Source organism: Panthera leo, chromosome A2 (genome assembly GCF_018350215.1).
Source record: "Panthera leo isolate Ple1 chromosome A2, P.leo_Ple1_pat1.1, whole genome shotgun sequence".
In the NCBI taxonomy this organism is placed as follows: domain Eukaryota; kingdom Metazoa; phylum Chordata; class Mammalia; order Carnivora; family Felidae; genus Panthera; species Panthera leo.
The window spans coordinates 103248593-103276141 of NC_056680.1; positions in this window are offsets into that span (position 1 = coordinate 103248593).

Sequence of the window (27549 nt, forward strand, 5' to 3'; positions counted from 1 at the left end):
TACAGGAATGAAAACTGAAAATCATTTTTTGGAAAATATGTAGGGATGGAAGTTAGAGGCTGCTGTACAAGGTAAAAAAACAGAAAACAAAAAACACACAAACAAACCAAATTGCCAGCATCTTTTACTAATGAAAATTTTAAACACACTCAAAAGTGAAAAACAAAAGGGAATATAATTAGCTTTCAGGATTTTTGTGACCACAGCCTTCCTCAAAATAAGTGGGGGACCCAAATGACTAATCAAGGTACATCCCTGTCATGTTAACTTATGCTTATACATCTGTCCTCAATGGAGTTTTTTTCTCCTTCTTTTCTCTTTCAGTATGATTTCTAGCAACTGCAAAATAAGTCGAAGAAGAAGAAAACATGAATTGAGTAAAAGTGGTTGTGCAGAATTATAAAAAAGCATCTAGAAATGGTAAGAAAAAGTCCTGTTGATAGCCATCAACTAAGAGGAACGTACTATTTACTTCCTTCTGCTCTTTGATACTGGTTATTTCTGTATGAGGCTACTGACAATGCTGTTTTGAACAAACTCATAACTATTTCAACAACACTGAACTCCCAAGAAGTTGAGGTTGGAGTCCTTAATGTTCTTCCTATGTCAAGCTTGCAGGTAAAGGGAAGCCAGTTTGCTTCAGAGCAACAGTGTCTTCAGTTCTCAGTTGGAATTTGAGCTTAGAGACCACCACATCCTGAGATGTCACTATTTGTTATTACTCGTAAAGAAAATCTGTGCACAAAGCCTACGCAAAACTGGTTAAAGTGAGCTTTTTTGATCGAATGTCTAATTTATTAAACTGACCACTTTCTACTCCATAGGCATTGCTGAGCACTTTCTATGTATCAGGCCCTGCTAGACACTGGGGATATAAAGATGAAAGTGCATATTCTTAGAGTTTATAATCAAATCGAAGAAGTAAACATAGGACACACAAATTACAATATAGCAAATTAACTGCAATGCAGTGAGTAGATCCAAAGTATAGTCACCAAGAAACACGCACACACACTGATATTTATAACTGGAAAACACATGTAGACATCATCCTAAGCTTTTCTGAGGATGAATTGTACAGTGTTGTAAAATACCAAGCTAATGGTGGGGACAATGGTCTTGGGGAAACATAAACCATGATAGAAATTTGTGAAATGCATCCTGTTTTCATTCTCGAAAGGTTCCCTATTTCCCTGATAAACATTGTAATAAAAATCAAGGTCCTCAAATCTGTTTTGATTTGCAAATCTGTTCCCTGAGAAAAAAAATTTTCCTTCTAAATATTGTACAAGAAACCATTAGATTTGGTTTATTTACAAAAGCCTAGAAAATTTTGAAGCCAAATGTAGTAGCTATCAATAAGTAAACAAGAGAGCTCTTGACATTCTTAAAGACGAATAGATTTTTCCTTTCCATTTTAACATCTTCCAGACTTGTCAATTCCATTTACTTTTAATTATACCACATGAGTAAACCACATGGAAAAACAATAGATCTGTGTATGTTACTTACATAATGAAAGACAAATAGATCTAGCAAATTACACCAAAAAGAATAAATATGCATATATTCTTTAGTTCCTTTTGTTTTTTGTTTTCACAAGCACCACCCAGATTTACTTTAGCAGTAGTATAAAGGAAGAGCAAAAGGAATATGAAAGTAAATATAGGATTATGTCCAACTAAAATAATAGAATTAAAAAACAAAGAGCCCAAAAGCTGTATATAATAGTAGACTGGTCCTCCCTTATCTGTGGTTTTGCCTTCCCTGGTTTCAGTTCCCTGCAGTCAACCATGGTCCAGAAGCAGATGACCCTCCTTCTGACATATCATCAGAAGGTTAACAGTAGCCTAACACTACATCACCATGCCTGCATCATTCACCTCACTTCATCTCATCATGTAGACATTTTATCATCTCACATCACCACAAAAAGGAGGGTACGTACAGTATATTAAGATATTTTGAGAGAGATCACCGTCACATAACTTTTATTACAGTTTAGTTATAATTATTTATTTACTTATTATTGTTGTTAATCTCTTACTGTGCCTAATTATCAATGAAACTTTATCATAGGTATGTATGTCCAGGAAAAGACATGGCCTATATAGGGTTTGGTACAATCTATGGTTTCAGGCATCACTGTGGGTCATGGAATGGATAAGGGGGTGGGGGGACAACTGTAACAATTTTTTGTTGTGTAGTTTGATATTTAGAGCCCTCTAGAATGTGAACTTTTTCTTACTTTCAAGAAGGCTTTGGAGTTTTCCCCATGTAGGGTTTGCATATACACTAGAATGGAATCAGGAAAGACATCTGAATTGACATTCAAAATCTCTTGTGCTACTTACTGGCCATGACAGAGTACCCTTTTCCCCCCATCATTTTCATTTACATGCATTTACAGCATTTTTCTGCAAACATGTTTTATCTTCCTTCTGTTCGCTGCCAGGAAGATGGACCAAATTTAAAAAATTCCATTTACTTTTCAAGACTGATATGTACAAAATATGGTCTTTGCAAACAAATGAGATTTAGGAGAAGAGTGAGTGAATACCTAGACCTGAACCTCCCCCTCATAGGCTCATTTGGGTGGCTATATCCTTAAAATTTTTTTTAATGTTTACTTATTTTTGAGAGAGAGAGAGGCACAAAGCTTGAGCAGGGGAGGGGCAGAGAGAGAGGGAGACACAGAATCCGAAGCAGGCTCCAGGCTCTGAACTGTCAGTACAGAGCCCAACAAGGGGCTCGAACCTACAAACAGTGAGATCATGACGTGAGCTGAAGTTGGACGCTTAACCAACTGAGCGACCCAGGTGCCCCAAGGGTGGCCATATCCTTAAACAGGGGACAAAAAAATGTAGTTAGATAACTTGACCTACTAATCTCGTATTTTTTCTACTCTATCAAATATCTTGTAAATAAAGGTGTCACTCTTAGTTTTATTCGGACAAATAAGCTCTGTTTGATATAAGAAAGGGGAGGCGTGTTTTGGTAAAAAACAATAATACCAACAAAGGAATTGATAAAATAATGAATGTTTAAAATTAGGTTTATGTAAAGATCAATACTTGAAATTGTGATAGATAATTTCTTTATTGTTTTAAGATAACTAGACTGACTTTGAAATCAAATCATTTCCTAAACACCTCATGAAACTGTCAGAGAGTGAATGAATTCAAAGATGATTTCATCATTACATATAAACAAAAGCAAATAAGCAAAGCTACAGGAAAATGCCCAAGGACATTTTCTCATTAGATGAACATGTGAGGTCCTACTGGTCATGGATTAACTACTTGGGGTATTTTTGATTTTGAAATTGCTGGACCATTCACATGGGAAACAAATGTCACCACTCTTTCTGTGATAAAGATTTTCCATCATTATTTTTTCTTTATCCTTTTGCCATCTCATGTGCATCATGGTGCTTGCGGCAGGGTGTTACCTGTATTTCTAACTGCACTTTTAAGACTGAAAAATTCTAGTACTTCCCAGTTAGCCAGCCAGACCTGCTTCAACAAGTTAGGAAAAGAAATGCATTTGAAACACCAAGTCCCTGTCTCACAGAATGTGGCATTTCATGGAAAACATTGACCCAGACAGCCAGCTAGCAATATTCTTTCATGTATAGGATAGTAGGTCAGCAGGATTGCAGCATGGGAGAGAGTGCAAAGGTCTAGAGACTAGGGACATGCAGAACTGACAGCTTTCTGCAGTCATGTTATGCAAGGTCAGTTGCTCAACAACAGATGTGTTAAATCTCACATTTACTTCTTGTCTGTCACCAAGGTTGACCACTCTAACAGATGCAGATGACAAGAGGAAGGCAACTGTAACAAAACAGAGCCTTGCATCTCAGGGAAACATCTGTCATTGCCCTTTTCATTTAACCTCAGTACTGGGTCCTATTACAGGAATCTTCCAGACGCCTCCCTATCTCTGGGCCAGCTGGGCCCAGAAAAGACTGAGTTCCATGAGACTTGGGGAAAAAGGAAATAGGTGCATGAATATCTATGGCTGAAAACTCTTGAACAAAGCCATTTCTAAAAGACATTTACTATTACAAGAGCTCCTAACTTATTAAAGAGTAACAGCAGTGGAAGTAAAGGAAATAAATTCTATCATCACTAAGAAAACAGCCGCCATTGGCAACTTTTAATATATAGTCATGGTACCTTAGAGGCCCTTTTATTTGTACGAACAGATGATGAGAATGAAAATATTGCCCTCCTTCACCAGATATGTATAGTAGATCCTCATTATTTATACATTGAGTATTTGTGAATGTTGAGGAGCATGGAAATCTGTATTTTTAGCAATCTTTCCAGGTGACCCCTATATTGTAGCTTTTAGAACACTGACTTAGGCTCCAAACACATCAGCTTACCCACTGGCAAGCTGTGGTCAAATGGGAAGATTGGCACAGACTCTGTTACTTCCCCTCAGTCAGTCTGTGAAGAAAGCCAACTAAACACTGGGAGGTGCTCTTCTTGGGAGTCGCTGTAGATAATAACTCCAGTGCTTGTCTTTGGCCTACAAGTTTAAGTCTAAAGCATTGTTTAGTCCCCAATTACTCCAGTCTACTCTGGACTTTGGCTCATGACTTCAAGGCTTTTCTTCTTGAAGACAAATAGGGAACAATCCCAGTAAAATCGCTTCATCCATCACTCCTTACACAGCCCTTCGAGATGTTCCCTCTAGCCTTTACCTCCTGCCTCTTCTACCTCTCCACCTCTTTTACCACTGTCCCCTCACTTCACTCCATATGCATGGGTTTGCTAATTTGTACTTGGGACACAGGAAGCCCATTCCTGCCACAGGGTCTTTGCACTTAAACTTGCCCAGATCTTCACACGCTTGGTGACAGCTCTCACTTGAATTAGCTCTCTTCCCCTACGTTATTTTTTTTCATTGTTTCTGCCCCAATACCCTCCTCAGAATGTTAACTTCATGAAAATAGAGATTTTGTCTTGTTCATCTGTATAGTCTCTGCCTCCTATAAAACGGTTGGCACATACAAATTCTTAATAAAATGCAGACTAACTGAATAGATATTTGCCCATAAAAGGGTCTTTAGAAATCTTTTGGCCCCATTCTCATTGCTATTCACCTAGTAAAGGAAATCCAAAATTTCATTAAACCATAGTCACTATGTTGCACTAACACATGCTCGTGTTTAGAACACATTATACTTAAAATTAATTACAAGACGCTAACACACAACAAATGGAATGCAAAATACATTGTGAATGCTTCCTAGGGAGACATTTATCCTTTAATTGGAGGGTCTGGAAGGGTGGTTATTAACTCACTATATACATCCGGGGATTGAGGGTGGTTTGAGTGGTCCTTGAGTATTTCAGAAGCAGAAACAGCATGAACAAAAGCAAGTTATATTTTTGGAAACTGGGAGTAAGTAGAGGTGACTATAAATAAGGGCACATGGAGGGAAGTAGAAAGAAATAATGTTTTCCTACTATGCAAAATACTCTATTCTCAATTTTATTTTGAAGAAATGGGAAAATCAAAGGCTTTAAAATGGTGAAATAATTGTGTTTGCATTTTAACAACACCAGTGGTGGGTGGCATATGGATTGGAACACTTCTGTTGGAATTAATGAGGAAAGTTATGAGGAGGAGTCACAGAACATGGAACAACACGGGATGGTGGCACTGAGGGAGGGGAAATAGATATTTTTCTGAAATAAAATCAGTAGGATTTGGAGATAGTAATGGTGTAAAACGAATGTATACAAGCAACCCATTTGGTAGTTCTGTCCTTTCCTTTGGGTATGGGGTGGATGGAGAAGCCTACGGAACAAGGAAGTACTTTAGAATAATCAAAGAAAGGGAAAACCAACAGTCCCTAGTCCCAAGGAATAAACAGCAGAAATACAAGAAAATAATTTTTAACATATCAGGAATTTAGGATTTTCCACCAGGATTTAGAATTATTCAGGCACTGGATTGGTTTCTTTGGGACACATCTATGTTAAAATGAATACAGAGCAGAGATGTAAAGGAAGATGTTAGAAGATAATTAACTTGAAAGCAATGAAAGACACTTAAACAACAACGAACAGGAAACACTGATTTAAAATTTGCAGTTATGGGGTGCTGGGGTGGTTCAGTTGGTTGGGCATTCAACTTTTGATTTCAGCTCAGGTCATGATCCCAGGGTTGTGGAATAGAGCCGTATGTCAGGATCTGCACTGAGCATAGAACCTGCTTAAGATTCTCTCTCTCTCCCTCTCTCTGTCTCTGTCTCTGTCTCTCACCCTCCCCCCACCTGCCCCCGCTCACAGGCCCTCTCTAAAGAAAAAATCACAGTTATACCACTGACAACATACACTTATTCCACCTGCATTAAGATACTTATTGTTAGGAGTACCTCCTTTGAGCTAGCCAGAAAGCTTCTTACGTTTGTTTCCCTTAATTCAGTCAGATCCAACAACAGAAATGGGTATCCAATTCCAGGAACTTAAAAACTGAAAAAAGAATACATACTTTCTTGATAAGCAGGAAGAGACTAAGTGGAAATATTGGCAGCAACTCCCCACCCTCATCCTGTTCTTCTACTCCGTGTCACACCTGGGGAAGTTTTCACTAAAGTGCATGAGACTGGTGAAGGATGCAGGCTTGATGGCACCTCCATGACTGAACTCAGTGGCTCCCCTTCCCAAGGCTCCTATTCATGAAGCAAAGGGAGGGGCACATAGCAGCAGAGCTGGGCTTCTAGGCTCATGTGTATAGCACATCAATTGCAACTACTTCATTCTGTGGTCTACAAAGCTTCTCCTTTCCATACTCAGAATATTGCAGATGTGAGGTTTTCCCCCAATGACTTATGCACTCTTAAAAACTACTCGCAAAATTAGGGGCTCAACTCATTTATCTTCTTGAGGAGGATCAAGTTTTTTATGACTGGGTTGTGTTCATCATTTTGAACATATCTCACATTCATCATATATTTTAAACAAAAACAAACTTAATATCCAGAACTAAATATATCCAATATGGCTTTCTCTTTCCTTCTATGGAGAGATCACTGCATCAATTCTTCAGAGAATTCTTCACCATGATAAGGCTGATACCAACTTTTCTCACCTCCCCAGTAGAGATTATCACAAATAAAGTCTTGAGAATTCTGTTTATTAATTGTTGCTTGTAGTTTTGAGTGGCCAAATATAAAATATGGAGTGATGAAGTGGAACCCTCAGCTTCGGTTTTCACATGCAGATTTTTTTTTAGAAATTTTTTTTTGTTCATCTCACCTGGCCTTCACAAACAAAATGCATGCTCAGTTAACACCTAGGTTCAGTGATTTCCAAGCCAGTCTTATTCATCCATGGCTTCATAAAATATATGTCCAAGATTCCATTCAGCAATCAAATAAGTATTCAGTATTCAGGAATTGCTCTTCTTTAGGTAATTTGTTTCATAAATAAGTTTTTATGCTTTTCCACTTTGATACATTAGTCATCCGTCTGTAGCTAGCCTCAGAAATTTTGAAAAATCTTCTACCTACATATACACATATGATCATACCCCTATTTATGTATTTTCATAATAATCTAGTACATACTTTAGAGAATCCCTGTCACTACTATTGCTAGCAATATTCTAATTGGAATAGGAATTATATAGGAAGATTGTTCTGAAGGGTTTAGAGAGAATGGGATTGACTGTAGAACTATGGATTAGAAAAATAAAGGACCGAGTTAGGTCAATAGGATGATGTCTATATCTATCTAACTTGGGTCTGAATATACTGGTAAGTTTGAATCAGTTTACAAATGACTCAATTGTTGGTAGTTTTGCATAAAATAGAATTTAGAACAATGAACATCATGTGCAAGGGATAAAATGGGATAAAGCCCATATGCTACCTCAGGAAGCTTATTGTCCAATATGGGCAACAGACTTCCATATTTCAGACTATAGTAAAACGCATTACATGGTGATTATCCCCAAATGAGGGATAAACAGAACACTATGTAAAGGTAATAATTCTGAGCAATGTAATTAGGAAGAGCTTTAGGGAGGAGATGGCATTGAAACAAGGCTTTGAAAGACAAAAAAATAAGAACTAAGGCTGATGGAATAGCACAACTGTCATATCCAGGTCAGAGATAATGAAGGATGCCACAGGGAATTGACAAAGAATCAAAAGTGTATTTAGGGAACGGCCTATAGTTGTATGGGACTGGTGGGTGGAGCATCTATGATCAGACTTTTCATCATACTGGAGGGGAAATCAGAAACCACTTTTGTGTGTCAGGAATGGCAAAGACAGGATTGAAAGCATGATTCCAGGTAATTCTATTTAACTTTATAATTCACAATTCTATCTGTCAATCCAAAAAAAAGGCATACTGATGATACTGAATAATTTTCTAGTCTCCAGTGATACTGTGAGAAGGTATAGTTTCACATAATTGCATGGATCCATTATGAACATTCATTTCCTTCAGAATTTTTAATTGAGTGGCTGCTAATTGCTCTCCTCACACCGAGGTTCCAGGTATAATCACTAGTGGTTGTTCTCTTTCATCAATACTGCTCACTATATTACAGGGAACTAGTCCATGAGTATCTTCCCAAGCTCTTTATTAAGTTTCTCTTATTGCATTGGGTAGACCAGCACCAAGAACAGATCATCTGCCTGAAATGCAATCACTAATTTTGCTCCCATTGCTGACTCTCTCTGATTCTTTGTAAATTCCCTGTGTTATCTGAGATTTAACCATAGTCTGACAATTCATTTACAAAGTCTGCATCTGAAGGGCTCTATGTACTTCCAATATACTTTTGAAGAAGGATGGTGTGGGTGGTCCTCCCTTACTCATGTAGAAAAATCAGGTTGTGTTTAATAAATACATTAAAAAAATACATGTCAGTGGGAGTGGAAGTAGAAAATAAAACTATTTCTCATCAAAACCATATAGCCATTATGACATAGTGTTAAGGAAAAGAACAAATTCAGGGTACCGCCAGTAAGATATTGCCTCAGGGTAAAGATGAATTGAAGACTGTGGTTGTAAGGTCCTTGCTAAGACTCCTGAAATGATTAAGGTGCCTACTAGATCCTCTTACATGGACAAAAGAGTTCCTACAAAGATTAAAGTTTTGGTTTATAAATGCCCGAAACTGCCAAACTATCTGTAATTGAGTCTCTAGAGAGAGGCAGGCATGTCTTAAAAAGAAATACGGGTGTCATATATTTTGGTGCCACAATATTTGGAACTAACAATGTTTTGAAAAGAGCTATATTGGGGAAAGTACAGCAAACAGAACTAGAAGACTGAAATCATTTCAGATATAAAAAGGTTCCATTTTCCCCAGGCAGAAATCAGTGTGGGAAAACTGTTCACTTTTCTAATGGGAGTTCTTATTACTTTTATCCCAACCCTGTTCTACTTTTGTATGTTGGATATGTACTGGGCAGAAAACCTAACACTATGTTAAGAGGTCTCTGGATCAAGAAAAGCTACATTTAGACCTGATGTAGATCACAAAGCTCTGGACTTTGAATCTGATGCTGTGATTAGATGAGACCTCTAGAGGGTCTCGGTGATGAAGAGGAGTGTGTTTTACATGTGGGAAGGATATAAACTAATGTAAACAAAGAATTGACTTAAAAAACAACAGCAACCTTTCCCTTCCCTCCCACTGCCTCACTGGTGCTGGGCTTGGCCATGTGATTTGCTTTGACCAATGGGACGTTAGTGGAGATTACATAAGCAAATGCTTGAATCACATTTGCACGATTGTGCTTCTGTCACTGTCATAAGGACATACTCTGTGAAGCCCACTGGTGCCAGGAGAAGGGAGACATGTGGATAGACATGTGCTCAGCTTTCCTGCACGCCTGCAACTTGAAGTTGTCACCCTAGTCAACTCTAGAACCATGTGGATGAGCATGAAGCTTATTGTCATACCACTGAATTTGGGATATCTTTGTCATATATCAATGGCTGATACAGTGCTATATCCTAGGCACCAGGCTGAGCTCCACACTCTTAATCATTTATCAGCCTTGAGAGGTATATTATTAGCTGTATTTTGCAGGAAACTGGAGTTTAGAGAAGTTCTATAATTGAGTGTAGTTTATAGCCATGCCTGCCTAATTACAAGTCTTTCCTCTTTAACCCCATCAATACCTTTCAGTGTTACTGATAGATTGATAGATTCAGGTTTGATCCTTTTTTCCCCACTTTCCCTTCCTCTGCTTTTGATGAGCATACTCAGTGGGTAGGATAAGAAGGCTTTCTCTGTTTTTCTCTCACTGTTTTTGACCTGAGTAGAAATGACACTAACCAAGTGCTGGCCTTGGGCCCAGTGGTGAAGCTAGACAAAGCTGATTTGCAGCCACGCAGTAGCCCCACTTTATGTTGGGATTTCTTCTTCCAGTGAAGTATACTATTCTTATCTTTCAAGTACATGTTTTTGTTTTGTTTTTTGTTTTGTTTTTTGCTTGTGTCCTTCTCAAATCAAAATGAAAAAGATTTGAAATATTTGCTTAGTGAAAGAAACTCATCAGTACTGTGTGGTCTTGATTCTAGATACCTACCATTTGACCTCATCCCTAAATGAGGAATTTAGGGCTTTGTATGCTTTAAAATATACATATATATACATATACATATATGTACATACATATACATATATGTATATATATGTACATATATGTATATATATTTTTTTACTTTTTAAATTTTTTTTTTTAAGGTTTATTCATTTCTCAGAGACAGAGAGACGGAGCGTGAGTGGGGAAGGGGGAGGCTCAGAGAGAGAGAGAGAGGGAGACACAGAATCTGAAACAGGCTCCAGGCTCTCAGCTGTCAGCATACAGCCCGATGTGGGGCTGGAACTCACAGTCCACAAGATCATGACCTGAGCTAAAGTTGGACGCTTAACCGACTGAGCCACCCAGGTGCCCCACCTTTTAAATATATTTAAGGTAGATGTGAGTAGGGCACAAAGGTTGTTGGGACTATGGAGAAACTCTTCAGTTCAGAAATACTATGGTAAGTAAATCCAGCTCTGAGGGGAGAGAGGACAGGGATAAGAGTGTAGAGTAGTTTATAGGAAGAAGTATAAAATGTAGATTTCAGCTGAGTTTCAGTGCTGGACATTTAAATATGTTCTAGTGTAGCATGTAGCCCACCTGCACAGAAACTACGCTAATGAAGACAGTTTATGAGGTCACATACCCCTTTCATCTTCTTTTGGGTTCCCAGACCCAATTCCAGCATATGTTTGGGGCTTATCACACAAACCAAGCAGCCGGATATCTGAAAATTCAACTCAATTCTGACGCTATCTGGAGATAGCATCAGATTCCACAGGTTAAGGGTTCCGTCCAACAAGAATACACCCCACCCCCTTCAGATCCAGTCACAAACCCAGGTTGTTGTTACATGTGCTTCTGACCAACTGGCTAGAAATCAAAGGTTCCCATGACTCCTCCCCCACCCCTTGGGTTCAATTAATTTACTAGGGTAGCTCACAGAACTCGGAGAAACATTTCACTTCTAGATCATTGGTGTTTATTATAAAAGGATAGAACTCAGGAACAGTCAGATGAAAGAGCTGCATAGGGCAAGGTATGGGAAAATGGCACAGAACATCCACACCCTCTCCAGCACCCCCATGCGTTCACCAAACTGAAAGCTCGCTAAACCCCATCCTTTCGGGTTTTAAGGAGGCTTTATCACATAGGCACGATTGAGTAAACCATTGACCATTGAGGATTGAACCCAATCTCCAGCTCCTCTCTACTCTCCAGGAGTCAGTGGGGGGCCTCAAGGTCCTAGCTCTCTAATCACATGGTTGGTTCTCCAGACAGTGAGTACCCCCGTCCTTACGTGGGGGTCCAAAAGTCACCTCATTAACATAAAAAAGGCATTCTTTTCACTCTCTATCACAGAAAATTCAAAGGTTTTAAGGTTTTAAGGAGCTATGAGCCAGGAACCTTGGACTAAGACCAAATATTATAAATCACATTATCACAATCCACTCAGAAAAGTCAAACCTTGACCAAAACAGAAGGGTACTCTCCTGTAACGCTTCCCACCAAAAGAAAATGACTTGAAGCAATTCTTGGGGAAAAATCCTTTTAACCGTTTTATAGCAAACTATACCTTATAATGTGTGGAGTGCACTTTCAGATTTCTTGGTTTTGCTTCATTAAGGGAACTGGTGAAAATCCTTAACCAAAGAAAATTTCCCCAACCCTCATTAGGGCAGAACTTTTTTTGTGCAATGCAATTCACTACTCCCTTCTGGGAAAGGGAAATTCACTACTCTCTTCTGGGAAAGATATTAACATGGCTAATAAAATACTAAGCAATTTTCTGATAAACTTCATGAAAATTAATAAGGATAAAATTTGTTTTTAGGAAAACTATCACCCATTCTTTCACTAGTCTAGTTTTGTTTTGCTGTTCTTTGTATTTGGTTTAACAAACACAAATTGGCCTCCTAACAGCAGAATTATAACAAAATGTTTGCCTATAACAAATATTGCAAGATTATAACCAAGGTTATAACCAAAAGCAAATCTATAACTCAATTATCAATACTGGAAAAATTTTTAAAAACCTATGTCTGAGCTAATTTGTCCTTTCATTTTGTTGCTTGAGGCTACTTATCCTCTGTGAGGTCACTCTGTTCTTTTCATAGCCAGTATCTCCCTAAGATGGGGGAGCTGAATTCAGCTGTGGTAGAACCCACATTACCACAGCAGACACCAGGATAATATTTGCAAAATGTCTGGCATGCAAGAGCGACTCAATGTTGATTTCCTTCCTTCCTTTTTCATTCCCTCTGCTCAGAACAACCAAAATGTCAAATGGTTTTATGGCAAGAAGATCTGCCCATAAACATCAGGCTCTTCACAGTCTGCTCATGACTTTTCACAATTTCCACTTGAAATATTGCCTTTATGTTTTTAACAGAAATCTGTTCTTTCAATATATTCCATTAATCACAGAATGATTTGCTGTACCTGTGTGGCTGACCCAGAAGATTGGCTTTATTGAAATTGAGTGTGCTTGTTCCTATCCAATGGGTGGGGATTGGATCTGTGTGGGGATGAAACAGGTGTGGGTGTTTTGTTCTAATCCCTTCAACTCAAAGAACCAACTTCATGGCTGAGGTCAAGCTGAGAATAGATCCCTCCCCACTGGGCAAAGACCTAGCTACCAGGACACTTTCTGTCTGGCATCATTAAAGCCCACCCCTGACAGCAGAAGCCCACGGGTGTCCTTTTTCCACCTCATGCCCCCTGTGGTGTGTGCAGGCTAACTATCACACTTAATCACTGCAGGAAATCTGACACATGGAGACAAGGATCTTTATTTTGTAGAGGGAAAAATCACATTCTCAAAGAGATTAGCTGAGTCTTCCCAAGGTCATATGGCTAGTGAGTGAAGGGGGAAGCTCCCCTTGCCGGCTGACTGTCCAGTCCCTATGCTCAGTGCACATTTCTGTACCTGCAATGCCTGGCATGTGGCCGCAGATGTTGCTCTACAAGGTACAGGCTGCAGACCAGCTGCACCAGCACCTCCAGGAACCCGTTAGCAATACAGATGCCCAGGCACCACTGTACAATATGAACCAGAATCTTCATTTACACTAAGATCCCCAGGTGACGTCTATGCACATGGAAGTTTGAGAGGCACAGAGACAGGGCTTCATATGCGGTTACTAAATAAAGTCATAAAGAGAATGAAAGAACTTCTTAAAATATGTGGGATAGGTCAAGAAGTTATGGTATCAGTCACATAGGAGATCAAGAAGACACCAGAGGGAATGGATGGAAGGCAACGTACAAAGGACAGCAGAGAAGAATTTCTCTGCAGTAAATATCACACTAAATGGGCTCAGTATGAGTACTCAATAGGACGCAGGGAAAAACAACATCAATTCATACCTATAAATGAAAGACACACTTCAGAACACTTAGGATAAGGAAAAAACTCACAAAACTTCCAGAGAGAAGAAACAGATTTACCAGGGAATGAGAAGCAGAGATACAAGTTGCAAGAAGAAAATGGAATAAAAAAAAAAAAAAAAAAAAGTCTGAGGGAAAATATACTCGAACCCAGAATTTCACACCCAGTGAATTATTCAAAGATGAGCAAAGAACATTGATTCAGTCAGGATTCTTAGTGGCAGATCACAGAATTGTCTCCCTCAAGTTCTAGCAGAAAGGGACATGTTATAGGCTCTTAGGTAGCTCACAGAACCTCTGGAAGGCCAGAGAACCAGGCCAGTGGGACACACAGCCAGGAACAAGGCAGCCAGAGGCAGAACACTGACTTAGATCTTGGGGTGGAGCTGCGGACAGGATCCTGGAGACACCATTCCAAGCAATCCCTCACTCCTCCCACCACACTGTCCTTTGAAAGCTGGCTCCCACTCTGCTTTTAGGTTAATCTTTCGGCCCTGGGGACTAAGAGGCCTTCAGAAGTCCTCCATTCAGTGCCACCTGCTGGCAGGTAGGACTGGGTGGCTGCCAGCAGGGAATCACATGTCAGCTGGCTTTATGAGGGAGGAGACAATCTGTTCCAGCACTACTTGGACGCAAAAAGAGCTGTTCTACAGCATGCCAGATTTTCAAGGGGCTGGGGAAAGCCCACAGAATGCCAGTTTCCTGCAGGGTCAGGATTGTGCCATTTATCTAACAGCAGGCACAAGAGTAATCACTTTCTCAGCATTAAGGGTAAGATTTTCTGAAGAATACCTCCTGCATAAAAAAAAAAATGCAGGAAACATATATGTGTAGAAAACTCAGTGGTAGGAATTGAGTCAAAATTCATAGCCTCTGGGTTTTGGTACCAACCTAAGAGGTTACTGGAAAATAACCAGTAGATTCCTTAGACTCTTTATTTTGGATTACCTTTTAAGCCTTGAAGATTGTAATTTCTTTGTAAATCACAGTTTCAATGGTAGTATTTTTTTAAAAAATGAAAACTTTTTTTGGGGACTATGTGAATAAAATATGTTCATATATAAATACATAGGCAGTAACATAATTTAAGATAAAAATGATAAATCAATCATAGTCCACCATACAGTAAATTTATCCCTAGCTTTACTTTATGGTGTTTCAGGATGATCATATATAGGTACAGAGAAAGGGAAAGAAATTTAAAAATGTATTTGTGTACGCATTTTTCTTTATTTATGAAATGAGATCATACTATATATGTTGCATTGAAACATGTCTTTTTTCATCTCACTATATCATGGTATCTTTCCTTGTTAATATATATGCGTGTAGATACATACATGTATATATCTACACGTATATATATACATATACATTCCATTGTATGAACGTACAGGAATGTATTTAGTTAATTTCCTATTGGTGGGTATTTGGATTATTTCTAATGTGCAGCTATTGTAAACAATGAGATTGTTATAAATTGAATTATGTGTCACCCCTCACCTCCAACAAATTCATATATTAAAGACTTACCTCCCAACGTGACTGTTTTGAAGTGTGTGGGGGGGACTTTAAGGATATAACTAAAGTTATAACTAAGGAGGTCATGAGGGTAGAGTCCTAATCCTGTAGGACTAATGTCCTTAAAAGAAGAGGAGAAAGTACAGAGATCTTTCTATTTCCATGTACACACAGAGGAAAGGCCATGTGAAGACACACGAAGAAAGCAACCATCTGCAAGCAAAGGAGAAAGGCCTAAGAAGAAACCAAATGGCCAACACCTTGTCTTGAATTTCTAGCCTTCAGAATGGTGAGAAATATATTTCTGTTGTTTAACCACCTAGCATGTAGTATTTTGTTATAGCAGCCCTAGCAGGCAGAGACCACAGCCAATCTAGTGGGTGTGAGGTAGTATCTCATTGTGGTCTTTATGTGCACTCACTTGCACTGTCCTAATCATTGGCGATGTTGAGCAGGAAACAGAAAACAGAAAAACACAAATTTTTCAAGCTTTTGACGTCTGCTGTTAGTCTTCCTTCACAAATATTTTACCAACTAAAGCTCTTAACAATAGTGGCTTATTTGCCCTCTCCAGCATCCACAGGTAATATTTATCGTATAACTTTGAACAGCACTGATCACATACAAGGAGAATGTTGCTGTAAGCTCCTTTGATTGCAGTTATACAGTGCTACATTACTTCAGTATTACACATGGATTTAGCAAGCTTTGCACTAAAAAATGTTCTTATTGAGTTGAAAGCTACATTTTTAACATTGAATCAACCTTTAGAAAGATTACATGAGGGGTGACTGGGTGGCTCTGTCGGTTAAGTATCTGACTTCGTCTCAGGTCATGACCTCACTGTTCATGAGTTTGAGCCCTGCGTCAGGCTCTGTGCTGACAGCTCAGAGCCTGGAGCCTGCTTCAGATTCTGTGTCTCCCTCTCTGTCTGCCCCTCCCTCACTCACGCTCTGTCTCTCTCTCTCTCTCTCTCTCTCTCTCTCTCTCAAAAATAAGTAACATTAAAAAAAATAAATGTCTATCAACTGATGAATGGATAAAGAAATTGTGGTTTATAGACACAATGGAATACTACTTGGCAATGAGAAAGAATGAAATATGGCCTTTTGTAGCAACGTGGATGGAACTGGAGAGTGCTATACTAAGTGAAATAAGTCATACAGAGAAAGACAGATACCACATGTTTTCACTGTTACGTGGACCTGAGAAACTTAACAGAAGACCATGGGGGAGGGGAAGGCAAAAAAAAAAAAAGTCAGAGAGGGAGGGTGCCAAACCATAAGAGACTCTTAAAAACTGAGAACAAACTGAGGGTTGATGGGGGATGGGAGGGAGGGGAGAGTGGGTGATGGGCATTGAGGAGGGCACCTGTTGGGATGAGGACTGGGTGTTATATGGAAACCAATTTGACAAATTTCATATTAAAAAAAAACAAAAAATAAACATTTAAATTTTAAAAATAAAGTAAAAAAGAACCCTTTAAGTAAACAAATAAATAAAGATTACATGAGATGAAATACCTAATTTGATTCTTTTGTATCTACATTTCTTCCAACTTTCCTAACCCTACACCTCTAATTCTCATGTATTCCTGTGGTCTCCCATCTCCCTACAGACTCCTTGATAGTTAAGTTTACTTGCTGAATCCCTAGTTCAATTCACTTTCCTTCTGTTAACATAGTCACTAAATGGCAGCCATCCTTTTATAGAGAAGAAAGGAAAGGAGTACAGGAAAGCATATTCTTAAGTGAGGAAGCTCACATTTCTTGAATGATGGCCCAAGCATTCATGGACATGTTGTGCTGCACCCTTTCATCACAAGTAACACTTCCCTTTCTCTATCCTATTAACTTTAAGGTGTCAAATCTACTAGCAGATCTTCTATTAATAAGCCCTTCAGGGGGCCTGGGTGGCTCAGTCGATTAAGCATAAGACTCTTGGTTTCAGCTCAGGTCATGATTTCGCAGTTTCATGACTTCAAGCCCACATTCAGCTCAGTGCTGACAATGCGGAGCCTGCTTGGGATTCTCTTGCTCCATCTCTTTCTGCCCCTCCACAACTCATGCTCTTTCTCAAAATAAATAAACAAAAAAAAATTTAAAAAATATCATGCCCTTCAGTTAGCAGGTGGATACAGCCAAGTAGCCTTCTGCTCATACCTTGCCCCTTGAATCTCAGACTTTAGTGACTCTGGCTATAGCTGCGACTTGTCAATAATGCCATTGATAAACAGAAGATGAAAACTTCCAGGTTTAAACCTGATCTGACAAAATGCCCTGGCTTGGGTGAAAACTGTTGGAGATTTCCTTCTCACTGAACTCTGTACCCCACTTTGACTTTTTGTGCTTTTCTAATCCAAACAAGGAAGAACCATTCAGTTTCTTTTTTTCTCAAGAATATAAAGAAAATATACATGTTCCATTGAAATGAAGAGGAAGTCATAAAATGGTGCAGCCTGCACAGGTATACATAAAAACATTTAAAAAAAAAAGCCAGAACACCAAGCAAATATAACCTTTGGGGGAGCATTTAGATAATAATCACCATCCGCCTTCCCACAGGCAGGAAAAGAAATAGATAGTTCATATAAGTGAAGTCATGCAGTATATCTTTCTGTGATTAGCTTATTTCCTTGGCGTAACATCTTCAAAGCTCATGTAGGTTTTCAAACATTGCAGAATTCTCTTTTTAAAAGGCTGAGTAATATTCCATTGTATGTATATACCACCTTTTCTTTATCCAGTCATCTGTCTATGGACATTTAGTTGTTTCCACACTTGGCTATTATGAATAATGCTACTAATGGTCAACAGACATATGAAAAAATATTCCATGTTTCCAATCATCAGGGAATACAAATCAAAACTACAGTGAGATATCACTTCGTACCTGTCAGGATGATTAATATGAAAAAAAAAAAGGCTACAAGTGTCAGTGTGGATGTGGAGAGTTTGAAACGCTTGTACACTGTTGGTGGGAATTCAAAATGGGCAGCTGCTATGGAAAACGGTATGGTTCCTCAAAAAATTAAAAATAGAACTACCAAGATCCATCATTTCCGCTTCTGCATATTTACCTAAAGAACTGCCATCAAGGTCTCAAAGAGATAATAGCATTCCCATATTCAGAGGTGACACAATGTGCAGATATGGAATGAGGTCAGGTAAAGACCCAGTTGGATCAAAAGTCCCAGGGACAACAGTTGTGTGCAGAAGGGCAACCACAAACTGTACATAGGCTAAGTGAAGGCAGGCAAAGGATGAACTAAGAAATGGCTAGACTACCTGGAGCAGGCATGGGGGCTTCTGTATTACATTATGGAGCTTGCTTTTTTAACTTACAGGAGGGATGTTCACCAAAGCCATATAAAGAGTGCAGTGGCATACCCAATCCTAGGATCACACACTTGCCTGGGTGGACTTTTACTGGATGAATGTGGGGGTGGAGGCAATGAACCTAGAGGTAGGTATCTAGAAAGGAGTCCATGGCATTGTTCTAGGAGGAAGAATGCAAGGATATGACATAAGGCCATGCAAGGAGGGTAGAAAGAAAACTGAAGTGAGAAATTTTTAGGTAGACTGAGTATGAGGGAGAAGATAAATGAGGGGGAGGAATCACTGTGGTCATCTCAGTTTCTCATTTGGGAGACTGTGTGCTTCGGGGTGCCCCAAACTTAGTGATAATTCAAGAGGATGAACCCATTCAGGTCTATAGGGGACAAACTCCATTCTGATGCCCAGTATGAAGATTCCTTGAAGGTATGGTTAGAAAAACTCTTGGCCAGCGCTTCTTAGACCATTTGTGACAAAGACCCTATTTTTTTTTTTTAATTTCCAATCCAACATGGACTCAGAAAAATAGCTAGGAAAAGTGGAAAAAATGAATATCTGGGAAGAGTAAACAAAGGCATACACAATGAAAGCCCAAATAAACATAAAAGGACTCTGTCAAACCACTATCAAAGTTTCTAACTCTTACCCTTGATTTCTTTGTTACATTGTGATAGACCTGTAAGTTTGTCTTTCAACAGGGACTGGCAAGTTTTTCCCAGCTTTAATGAGATATAACTGGTATACAAAATGCTTCACATAGTTAACATACACAATTTATGTAATTTGATGACTTTGAAAATGTCAACATTTGTGTTTCCATAATACAATTGATAATTTTTAAGGATAACATGTACAAGGACATAGGCAAAGTTGGTTCCCAGAAACCATAAATTATGGTTAAAAATGTTCTAGTTTGTACAGTTTATGGCTATTGTCATACTAATTTATTTATAGTCCCCCCCTCCCCCACTCTTGAAAATGTCCTCATTTGGGGTGAAAGATCTGTACTCTGAAACCATAAAACACTGATGAGAGAAATTGAAGATGACACAAAGAAATGGAAACACATTCCATGTACATGGATTGGAAGAACAAAATTATTAAAATATCTATGCTACCCAAAGCAATCTACACATTTAATGCAATCCCTATCAAAACACCAGCAGCATTTTTTACAGAGCTAGAGCAAACAATCCTCCAATTTGTATGTAACCACTAAAGACCTTGAATAGCCAAAGCAATACTGGAAAAGCAAAGCAAAGCTGGAGGCATCACAATTCTGGACTTCAAGTTATATTCCAAAGCTGTAGTGATCAAAATAGTACAGTACTGGCACAAAAAATAGATACATAGATCAACGGAACAGGATAGAAAACCCAGAAAAAAACCCTCACAACTATATGCTCAATTAACCTTTGACAAAGTAGGAAAGAATATCCAATGGGAAAAAGACAGTCTCTTCAACAAATGGTGTTGGGAAAACTGAACAGCAACATGCAAAACAATGAAACTGGACCACTTTCTCACTCTACACAGAAAAACAAATTCAAAGTGGATTAAAGACCTAAATGCTGACACCTAAAACCATAAAAATCCTAGAAAAGAACATTGGCAGCAACCTCTGACATTGGCTATAGCAACTTCTTCTACATATATCTTCCGAGGTAAGGGAAACAAAAGGAAAAATAAACCATTGGGCCTACAACAAAATAAAAAGCTTCTGCAAAGCAAAACTAAAGGCAACCTACACCATGAGAGAAGATAATCGCAAATGACCTACCTGATAAAGGGTTAGTATCCAGGGGTACCCAGGGGGCTCAATTGAGTGTCTGACTTGATTTCAACTCAGGTCATGATACCATGTCGTGGGATTGATCGCCACATTGGACTCTAAGCTGAGGGTAGATCCTGCTTAACATTTCTCTCTCTCTCTCTCTGTTTCCCCACCTTTTGTCTCTCTCCCTGGCGTGCTCTCTCCCTCTCTCCCTAAGAAAAATAAATAGGGGCACCTGGTGGCTCAATTGGTTAAGCTTCCAACTCTTGATTTCAGCTCAGATGATGAGGTCATGGTTCAGATGGTTCAGGAGGTGCTTGGGATTCTTTCTCTCTGCCCCTCCCCTGCTCACGTGCATTCTCTCTCTCTCTCTCTCTCTCTCAAAATAAATAAATAACAATTTTTAAAAATCAAAAAATAAAGGGATTTCTGTTAGACCTTTCCCATCATATATAAAAGAGGGTTAGCATACAAAATATATAACAAACTTATCCCACTCAGAACCCAAAAAACAAAAATCCAATTAAAAAATGGGCGGAAGACATTCTTTTCCAAAGAAGACCTGCAGATGGCCATAGACACATGGAAAGATGTGCAACATCACTCATCATCAGGGAAATGCAAATCAAAACTACAATGAGATATCACCTCACACCTGTCAGAATGGCTAAAAACAAAACAAGAAACAACAGGTGTTAGCAAGGAAGTAGAGAAAAGGAAACCTACTTGCCCTGTTGGTGGGAATGCAAACTGATGCAGCCACTCTGGAAAACAGTATGGAAGTTCCTCAAAAAGTTAAAAATAGAACTACCCTATAATTCAGCAATTGCACTACTAGGTATTTACTCAAAAAATATAAACATAATAATTCAAAGGTATACATACATCCCAGTGTTTATATCAGGCTACAATAGCCAAATTATGGAAACAGCCCAGTGTCCATTGATCAATGAATGGATAAACACAGTGTGATTATAAACACACACACACACCCAGGAATATTACTCAGCCATAGAAAAGAATGAAATCACATTTGCTGTGATGTGGATGGAGCTAGAGAGTATTACACTAAGTGAAATAAGTCAGAGAAAGACAGATCCCATATGATTCCACTCATGTGGAATTTAAGAAACAAAACAAAAGAGCAAATGGAAAAAAAGAGAGAAAGGCAAACCAAGAAACATACTCTTGACTGTAGAGAGCAAACTGCTGGCTACCAGAACGGAGGGGTGGTCGGGTTAATTAGGCGATGGGGATTAAGGCATGCACTTGTGATGAGCACATGGTGATGTATGGAAGTGTTGAATCACTATATTGTACACCTGAAACTAATATTAGATTGTGTTAACTAACCGGAATTTAAACTAAAAAAAGAAGAAAATGTCCTCATTTGGATAATAAGTAACACGGTCTATCTATTTATAGGAGAGCAAAATATGATCACATACAGATACTCTGATACTTCTTCCTATAGGATTTCTTCATGTATTGATAGAAGACCAATCTGGGAAGCATCATGGAGCTATGAAAATTTGATTTACTTCAGATTTGGTAAATCAGGTTTGTGGGAGAGTTGACAGGCAGGACCAGACAGTTGCTTTTGAGCTCATGGGACCAAAGATTTCCTTTTAATATACAGAACCTTTTCCTTCCCATATGATCTCAGTCAATGTTCTCATCAGAAACCATGCCTTCACTACAAGTCCCCTGCTGACAAAGACAACTTTTGCTTTCTGAATCACATTTCTCTACTTTTGTTGATATAATTCATTCTGCTTCTATCATAGAGCAGGACCTCTTACAACATAATTTCCATCCTCAATTTCTCCCTCAGTTTAAGATGGTAAAATTTCCTCCTAATAATAGTACCTAGCCCTTCCTCATTGTGTATTACATTGTCCTTCTAAAATTTTTATTTCTTTATGGAGCGAACATCTACATCTGAGTTTTCTACCTTCTTCTCCCCTGTTTGGTATTACCCATTAAAACCAACACAACACATGCTGTTACCATTGTAAACTCTACTGAAATACTGACAGCCCATTACATGGATTGTCAGCTACTATTATTCACAGCTGATGTCACTTAAATTTTTTACTGACTTAAAATTTTCTTTCAAGGTATTGGGGAAGTTAAGAAAAAAGTGGGAAAAATATTTTGGACAGTGAGTGTTGGGGGAGCATAGAAGGGGATTATTTGATATAACAGTTCTAACCAGCAAAACACCAAATTCAACAACTGACATGTAAGTATTGGGGTATTTAGAAGAAAGGCGCCAAGAAAGCAAATCTCAAAGAAAATTTTGTGAGGGACAAGGTAGACCCAGGTGAGTCAGGACAACTAAGTAAAGCTTAGTTTACCAACAGTGACAGTGGCTATAAGAGGACAGTCGATAGATTTTAAAAAAGAAAAATGACCATTGCAGGTGTTTTGTGTGGTTATGCACAGTTGCTTACAGTACTGGTTTATTTTACCTAATAGTCAAGTTTTATGAAATATCATTAAAATGAAGATGTTTGAACTAAAATAGATTTCACCATGCAACACATTTATGGAGTGTCAGGACACAATTATTTGTAGTGAGATATATTTAAGTATATTATTGGAAACAGTACCATTATTGGATTATTGGCTGTTATATAGGGATGTTCAGAATGAGTTGAAGCCGCTGGCAGCATTTAATGAGATTTCCTATTTTTCCTTCATTCGTTCAGCTTTTAATAACACCAGTAGGCCTTGTCTCTTATCTCAGGGGCTGGCAACAGATAGTTGCTGGAGAAGAACCGCCCACAAGGCAGCTCAGGACCTCGAGTGCTGCTGCAAATGGTCTTAAGCATTTTAGGACCATCTCTTTATTCAGACCAAATCCTCTTTATTATGTGGTGTGCTCTGTCATAAATGATAACACTGAATTTCTTTTTGTTTGCTGACAACATGCCAGCTAAGCTCTGTGCAGTGTTGCAGGGAAAACATATTTTCTTTGAAGTATTTGCTTTATGGCTTTTCAAAGGTTTGTCCTGTTGCTAGCTACCTCTTTTGTATCTCACATTTATATATATAGTCTAGAATTGGAGAATTAAACAAACAAACAAACAAACAAAAACCACAGCAAAACCCTGATTACTATTTGGGCACCGATTGAGTTTCATGTGTCCTTCTATCCTGGTAGGTAATGAACTAAGTTCACTAAACATTTTCATTACGTTTCACCATTCCTTGAAAATGTCTAAGCTGTTTATGTGCGAGCATGTATAGGCTCTCAGTTATTCATTACATTAAGCAGGGGGTAAAGAAAATGGTATGGGGTCCTTTTGGACACACAGGATTTTAACATCACAGGAATTTATATGCAAGCCTGATATATATAAAGCAATACTCTGAGTAAAATGTGTAATTATTGCAAAAAAATCTTGAGAACTCTGCTATTGTTTGCTGTGGTTAGCACCATAAAGTCTATTACCCTATCTTTTTTTTTTTTACATAGTTCATACCACAAATTGTAAGGTAACTGCAAGCTATATTCTTCTACTAAATAATTAATGTAACCATTAGTAGAGGCAGTTTACATGGCTGGAAGCGTCTCCATCTTTTATACAGTTCTTCCTCATTAAGTGTTTTGATGATGACGTGACAGACTGCCTCCATTTGTTGGGGATGTCTGGAAATTTGACAGTTTCTTTTTCAGCAGTCCTTAGAGCCCTAGGGATTTGGTTTTTCCTACTATGTTGAAGCTGTGTTTTTCATTTTAAATTCTGTGATTTGCTTGTAAAATTCTTCCCATCTCTGCCCCTTGTGAATTTTGCAGTTGGCATGAAATGAGAAAATTGAGGTAAATGCTACCAGTAGAATGACACTTATAAGTACTTTTTTTTGCCTCGCTGTAAACCTGTCTTGAAGTCCTCTCTGTCCTCACAACAATGCATCTGCCAACACAGCAGCAGTGCCCTTGGTTTTTCTACCAGGGCCATGGCAACTGCCTCCTCTTTGGTTTTTCTCCCTCAGTTTCCTTCTCCTTTGTTCAAGTTTCTTTTCACATGCCACTTCCTCAAAGAATGCCCTGGTCTCCCAGTGGAAAACAACACCCTATCACTCTCTTTTCTATTGCCTTGCCTTATGTCTCTTTGAAACATGTACCTGCCATTACTTGAAAATATGTTTATTGACTCTTTCCCCTTTAGAATGTAAATTTCATTGGCTCATGGATTTGTTCCCGGCTGTGCCTGTAATACCTAGGAAAGTCCTTGGCCTATAGTTGATACTTAATAAACAGAAAGGAATAAATATTGGTAGTGAAAGAAGACTTCAACTACCCCTATTTTGGCCTCAGTCTGTACTTTCTGATTAAGTTCTTTTCAGCTTATCTTGTAACGCAGAAAAGAGACCCAGTGGGTACAGCATCCTATTTTGAGAATAGAAACTACCCCCTCATGCTATAGGGACTGTCCTAATGTAGCAGTGAGTCACACACAGAGATTTGGGACACAGAGGCTTTTCTTTCCAGGAAGCAGCTTTATTCATACCAGCACAGGCATATATAACTCTAGGTTACAGAGTCATGAGGAGTGTCGTGCACTCACACATCACCAGGTCGCCCTTCCCTCATTTTGAGGTTTTCACCACATTCCTTAGGGAGGGACTCTTCTGCACTAATGTCAACCTTACCTCCACGTGATTGACCCCAAGACAATGATGGGTCTGATCTTCATTGCCAACCTGCAGGCACCCACTGACCTCTGGCCCACATTTTCCTTCTATAAACGTAGAAGTATATTCAGCACTTCGGAGACAGTTTTTGAGATGTTGTTAGTCTGCTCTCCCTGATATCGGCCTTATTGAAATAAAGTCCTTTCTGGTTTCACCACCTCTCATCTCTCTGTCTTTGGATTTTGTTGAGGCGCGTGGCCAGTTTGGGACCCTCCAAGCCCAGTACTCTTGCATTCTTAGGCCCCAGTTACAGTAGGGCTAAATGGCTTAACACATTTGTATTTTAGTGAGCATTTCTAAGATATTCTGTGCACACACCTTAGGTCACACACACGACACCATAGGTTCCTGCTCAAGACGGCAATGTAAGAGCTGAACTGACCTCCTCTTACAAATATACCAAATCTAGCTACATTTGGATCAACTTCCTCTGGAAAAAAAATCCAGTAAAAACAGGCTGAATGACTCCTATGCATTGGGTGAATGCAGGTCCACACTGCGCTGGGTAGGAGACACTGGGACACAACCAGTCTGGCAGTAAACCCCACCCCTGGCACAGTGACAGCAGGGAGGTAACTCCAAACCAGAGTTCTCCCCGAGGAGTGAAGGGCTCAAACCCCACATCAGGCACCCCCAGATTTAGGACCTGGGCTTTAGAGCTCTGAAAACTGACAGCGTTAATGTTCACAAAATCCACCACACTATAAACATTTGAGAAATAACTCTTAAAGGGCCTGTGCCCTCAGACTCACCCTTTGCAGGTCCCAGAGCAGAAGAAGTCAATCTAGGGATTCTGGATTTTGCAGGTGAACAGCCTAGTTTCTTGTCTTGGAGTGTTGGCCTGAGGGCCAAGCATCTCTTTTGACACACATCAGGCATGTCTGTTGGAAAGGAGACTGGTGAGGGCCACCTTTGTGTTCTCCTTAGGCCTTGCTGGAGCTGCAGGAAGCCACCTTTTTTTTTTTTTTTTTGTAAACATAAGTTTTTTTTTCCTTCTTTTTTCTTTCCTGACCGATACCATCTCTGTGCTCTCCCTCTGCCTTGCTCTAGCCACACATGCAATTTTTTTTTCTTTTTTGAACGCTAGGCTTTTCTCTCTTTTTTTTTTTTCGTTTTTAAAAAGGTTTGTTTCAGGGCGCCTGGGTGGCTCAGTCGGTTAAGCGGCCGAAGTCGGCTCAGGTCATGATCTCACGGTCCGTGAGTTCGAGCCCCGCATCGGGCTCCGTGCTGACAGCTCAGAGCCTGGAGCCTGTTTCAGATTCTGTGTCTCACTCTCTCTCTGACCCTCCCCCATTCATTCTCTGTCTCTCTCTGTCTCAAAAATAAATAAAATGTTAAAAAAAAAAAAAAAAAAAAGGTTTGTTTCCCCAGGAGGAGCTACGCCTGCGCTCTCCCCCTGTGTTATGCCAGCCCGCAGGCGTCGTCGTGGCGCGCTCCCGCCGCTGTTCTGCAGGGCGCCAGGATCACCGCCAGGATAGCTATTCTGGTGTCTGGTGATGCCACAGCTCTTGCGGCTTCTATCAGGCGAGACCTCTACGTCGCCTGGCTCTGGTGGTCAGTGGGGCTTATGCTTATGCTTGTGGATCCTACAGGACTCTCAACAACAGAGAAAGAGTTCTTTAACGGCTACGATCTCCAGAGCGCAGCAAGAGGCAACAGACGCGGCAGGTCAGTCTTTCTGTGAACAGGCCTATTAGCTCATCAGCATGGCTGCCCCTGCAGCTTGAGGGGCAGGCTTCCAATTAAACATACATCTAAGGGCCATCTCTGCAATCCTTTTCAGAGACCTTGGAGTGTGGGTGCTATCTTCATGCTCTCTCGCTGCAGCATTCGAGTGCCAGTATTTCCCAGAGGGGAGCTTTTAGGCATGTTTGGGGCCCTGGTTTTTGCTGTTGCAACCGCGGGAATGCCCGTAATAGCCTGGCTCTGGTGGCTGGGGAGCTTGCATTCCTAGATCGCACAGGACTGTAGCAATCACGGAGATAGTTCTTAGGAGGCTGCCACTCCCAGGACACCACACAGACGGCAGACTGAGACCCTCGGCCTTTCTGTGAAGGAGGCATTCTTGGTTGTCCTGGAGCTTCGGCCAGACAATAGACTTGGAATTATCTAGGGGACTGTGGACGAACTCTCAAGGAATGTTAGGCCGTGCATGCTATCCTTGTGTTTTCCCTTCTCTTCACCACAGCTGACAGTTGTCTCCCAGACAGGAGCTTATACATTTATATGGAGCCCCAATTTTTGAAACT